The sequence below is a fragment of the Schistocerca piceifrons genome, chromosome 1 (assembly GCF_021461385.2).
Source record: "Schistocerca piceifrons isolate TAMUIC-IGC-003096 chromosome 1, iqSchPice1.1, whole genome shotgun sequence".
Taxonomy (NCBI): Eukaryota; Metazoa; Arthropoda; class Insecta; order Orthoptera; family Acrididae; genus Schistocerca; species Schistocerca piceifrons.
This window is the reverse complement of record NC_060138.1, coordinates 481208409-481214030: the sequence shown is the minus strand read 5'-3', so window position 1 is coordinate 481214030 and position 5622 is coordinate 481208409.

Genomic DNA, 5622 nt, shown 5'->3' with positions numbered 1-5622 from the left:
ATGACAGTCATACCAGTGAGTGTAGCTGGGAGTTGGAAATCCTTCCCAACCACCTCACAAGCCCTAGTGCTTCCCTGCATCTCTAATTCCCTCAACCCCACAGATTTGCTTTTTTCATAGCGACTAGTCAACACAGTTTCTGGCAAGAAGATCAAGTACAGCCAGTGCATCCACATCATTTGGAAGTAGGACGATGTGGGCAAGATTCCCTTTAAGCAACTTGTCTCATTCAGTTTCACCAAAAACATATGTGCCTCACATGCCTACATATCAGTCTGTATCAGTCCATTTGGGCAGACAACAATACTCCCTTGAGTGCACTTCTCCAAATCTGCTAACAACATAGCTACACAAGCTTCCCTACTATTTGAAATCAACAGCCCCTCCTCCATCCTTATATGTATCTATTTTCCTAGCACCCAGGATGTCCTCACGAAATCACCACCTGAGGAAAGGTACATCGTACCCTCCTCCTTTTGAAACAAATAACTATCAACAAGTAGAAAACAAGAAACAACACCAAAGAAACCAGAAAACTATCCTACTACAATTAAAGAAAAATACATGTGGCAATGACATGAAAACACTAAATCTATCCAGACACAAACAATGTAAAATATATCCATAAACTAAAATATCAAGAATATATTTAACAACACCAAAACATTGCAAAGAATCAAATAACTAATTATGTTACCTCCAAGTAAAATGCATGTCATCTGCCTAGCACTAACTGCTAAATATTCCTTCTTTCTACCTGCTGTACCTTTACATGCCAGGTCAGTTGCAGATAACTGTGGCGTCCCATCCATCATTCTGTTAAACTATTTTACCCCTACTGAATGAGCAATAGATATTTTGGTAGGAAACTGTATCCTTACTTTAACATGTGAGGTTATCTCCATGACCTGATAACATCCATGATATTTGGTCAAGATCTCCTTTGTCTTTCCCTTCAGTGTATAGGTATCATTGACCAATACTCACAGCCCTAAATGATAGTTTGGTAGTTTACCCATCTGCCTGTTTGGCTGTTCTTGGCATTCCAAAGCCTTTGTGTTTGCCTTTTATATATCTCTCCTTATTTCCCACATTCTTCTTGCAAACTTCTTTACTGATTCACAATCTGGTCCCAATTTAGGATTTTCATTAAAGGAGGATGTCATCTTCATCCTGTTCACCACCTCAAATGGCGTTACATCTGTTCCCATATGAGTTGTATGCATAAATCACACATAGAAGATTGATATCCCAATAATTGTGTCTAGCATTCACAGAGAAGCTTAGAGTCTTCAATATGGTTTTATGGATAAGCTCCATCCTATAGTTGGTTTAAGGGTGGAACAGGCATGTTCGTAACATCCAAATATGTAACACATGGGATACTTGTTTCATAATTTCTGAAACAATGCTCATATTCTGATCCACGACTAAGGTATCAGACACTACAAACTTCAATATCCAACTGTTAACTAATGCCTTTGTCACAGTACTGGCCTATCGGTCTGGAATTGCTACCATTTCTAGAAACCACAAAAGATGGTCAGTGATCATAAGCACATACCTATTCCGTGCAGGTGTTTTATTGTATGGTCCATAAATGTCAGGCCCAAGTATTTGAAATGGCTTTGACACCCCTGATAACCTCTGCAAAGCGATTATCTGATATGAAATATCCACTTTTTGCATGCATGGTACACAATCTATGACATACTGCTCCATGTTGTGCTCCACATTCTTACACCAAAACCATTCTGCAACATGCCTAACTGTTGCTTGTCACTCACCAAGAACTGAAACCACATGGTCAAGAGCCTGTTGTAACACATCCTTTTGAAAAACTGCCGGGACCATGACACATGGTCCACATTTCATGACTGCACAAAAAATCTTCATGTATGATAAAGTGCAGTTATGACTTAAAACACTCAGCCTGTGCTTGCTGCTTTTCCAACACACTCTTGCCCAAATTACTCGATATGGCAACTTTACCACTTAATATGTCTGTATTCATGTATTTTCTACCTGGCTTATGGATGACCTCACAATAAAATTCACTAAGCATGAGAACCCAATATGTCAGATGACTAAGGGGGTCTTTTAGACTAAGCAACCGTTTCAATGATATGTGATCAGTCACAACCATAAATCTTCTTCCATATAAGTAACACTGGAAATACATAATACCATATATGACTGCTAACATTTCCTTCTCAGTTGTCAAGTAGTTACTCTCTGCTTTTCTCAATTTCCTCAAAGCATATCTTACTGGATGTTCCTGTTATTAACCATCTGACCCAAAATCTAGCCAACTGCTTCACTAGAAGCAACAAATGAGAGGATGAACTCTTTTTCAAAATCAATATCTCCTTCAGTTTCTCAAATGCTAGCTGACACCCCTGTGCCCATTGAAACTTTATATTCTTTTTGAGAAATTTTTTCAAAGGTTCGCCTATTTTTGCACAGTTACTTACGTATCTGTTTGGTTGTTCGTGATGCCGGAAAATTTTAAATTGCTTGTGTAAAACAAGGATCAGTCTGCACACCACATTCACTAATTATATGTCTCAGACAGTTAACTCAAGTTTGAGCAAAATGGCACTTGTCCATGCTCAATGTAAAATGTGCTGACTGTAATATCCTAATCACATCCTCCAGCTTTCCCAGATGCTCTGGTATATCTGTTGAAGAAACAATTATGTCGTCTAAACACACAATATTGGTTTAAGGCTTTAACCATTAAAGTACCAAAGTATTTTTCATAACGCGCAGTAGCAAGAAGGGAGAGGAGGGGGGAGGGTTACTTTGTGCCCACCACAAAAAAAATTCTGTTATTCAAATTTCTTTAATTTTTATTGATCTATATTAACAAAATATTGTATGAAGAGCTAATGATGTGTAATAAAGGTCCAGAAACTGCAAATTTCTTCTAGCACTCTACAAAAATGCATTTAGTATTTTTCACTTGTTTCATCACTTAAGTTTATTTAGTCTTATTTCTCTTGAGGACCCGCCAGGGTAGCCGAGAGCACTAATGCGCTGCTTCCTGGACTTGGGTAGGCGCGCCGGACCCGGATCGAATCCGCCCGGTGGATTAACGACGAGGGCTGGTATGTCGGCCAGCCTGGATGTGGTTTTTAGGTGGTTTTCCACATCCTGATAGGTGAATATCGCTCTGGTCCCGAAGTTCCACCTCAATTACATGACTCACAGACATTTGCAAATGTTTGCACTCTTTCCTGACTTACACTAGACGCAGACAGCAGGGGTACACCGATTCCATATGGGGGGGTATGGGGTGGCGGCAGAAAGGGCATCCGGTCACCCATTTCCATTAACCATGCCAAATCCGTTGTAACAATGCTGACCCTGTGAAAGCTGTGGGACAAGGCGAAAGCGAAAGCGAAAGAAAGAAAGAAAGAAAGTATTATTTTTCTTGAGCAATGTGTCTTTACATTGATAGTAAAAGTTATTACAGAGTTATTGAAGAACACATTAAATACAGACATATATATTACATAGTTTCTGGGATCACTTTCTTTGGAAACGTCTTCACACTTGGAACATATAACAGTTTTCTTGCTGTGTTTACTGCATGTGTATCTCTTACAGTTGTTATGGATCACTGTTGTTTTGTTCACTTTATTGTGCTTCACTGCTTTTGACTGCCTCTCATGACAGCACAAATGACATCTTCCCCTTCCTCCTTCAGCTTCCTTTGCAGTGAACTTCTGTTTGATATTCCTTGTGAGAATACCTCCAATGACTGAAACCACATATTTCTGGAGCGCTGCAATATTCTTGATTCTTTTTTCAGTGTATGGTTTCGTGGGCTGTAGTCCCAACTCTTGAAGTAAAGCCGTTGCTATTACATTTTATCTTATTCCACTCTGGGAAGCTGAGCAGAAACAATGTACAACCATTTAACACTGCTACGTTCACATGAGTACACAAAATAGATAGTGGACAACTTCTTGTAGCCATCTTAGTTGAAAATTTCCTCACCATTTGATCACTTTGTCAATGCCACTTTTTGCCGCATTATAATACAAATTTATGACTGTTTTTTCTTAGTGTGAGTAGGTGAACCAATTGCAGCATCATAATGTTGAGTTGACAGCAACAGAAGTTGTTGTTGTTGTTGTTGTTGTTTTTTTATTGGATTGGGGGGGGGGGTCATGGGGGTTATAAGAAACAATTGTGACTGGGATATTTCCAGCTTTAGAATCACTGAAAGCAAATTTACTGAAATATAATTCTCTTCTGGAGATGTCTTTCAGTTCTTGAGGTATATGCTTCCTATTAGCTTGTAATGTTCCCACAAAAGTTAGCTTGTGATTCCTCCACAAATCTTTTGCCAAATCAACTGAAGTTTAATATTTATCTTTGGTGACATTGCAACCTGAATTGCATATGGTAACAACCAGAACCATGGACCTTGCCATTGGTGGGGAGGCTTGCATGCCTCAGCAATACAGATGGCCGTACCGTAGGTGCAACCACAACGGAGGGGTCTCTGTTGAGAGGCCAGACAAACGTGTGGTTCCTAAAGAGGGGCAGCAGCCTTTTCAGTAGTTGCAGGGGCAACAGCCTGGATGATTGACTGATCTGGCCTTGCAACACTAACCAAAACGGCCTTGCTGTGCTGGTACTGCGAACGGCTGAAAGCAAGGGGAAACTACAGCCGTAATTTTTCCCGAGGGCATGCAGCTTTACTGTATGGTTAAATGATGATGGCGTCCTCTTGGGTAAAATTTTACGAGGGTAATATAGTCCCCCACTCAGATCTCTGGGCGGGGACTACTCAGGAGGATGTCGTTATCAGGAGAAAGAAAACTGGCGTTCTACGGATCGGAACGTGGAATGTCAGATCCCTTAATCGGGCAGGTAGGTTAGAAAATTTAAAAAGGGAAATGGATAGGTTGAAGTTAGATATAGTGGGAATTAGTGAAGTTCGGTGACAGGAGGAACAAGACTTTTGGTCAGGTGAATACAGGGTTATAAATACAAAATCCAATAGGGGTAACGCAGGCGTAGGTTTAATAATGAATAAAAAAATAGGAGTGCGGTTAAGCTACTAGCAACAGCATAGTGAACGCATTATTGTGGCCAAGATAGACACAAAGCCCATGCCTTCTACAGTAGTACAAGTTTATATGCCAACTAGCTCTGCAGATGATGAAGAAATTGATGAAATGTATGATGAGATAAAAGAAATTATTCAGGTAGTGAAGGGAGACGAAAATTTAATAGTCATGGGTGCCTGGAATTCGAGAGTAGGAAAAGGGAGAGAAGGAAACATAGTGGGTGAATATGGATTGGGGGAGAGAATTGAAAGAGGAAGCCGTCTGCTAGAATTTTACACAAAGCATAACTTAATCATAGTTCTAAACAAAGAAGGGAAAGCAGAAAGGTGGAAGGAGTATATAGAGGGTCTATACAAGGGTGATGTACTTGAGGACAATATTATGGAAATGGAAGAGGATGTAGATGAAGATGAAATGGGAGATATGATACTGCGTGAAGAGTTTGACAGAGCACTGAAAGACCTGAGTCGAAACAAGGCCCCCGGAGTAGACAATATTCCATTGGAACTACTGACGGCCGTGGGAGAGCCAGTCC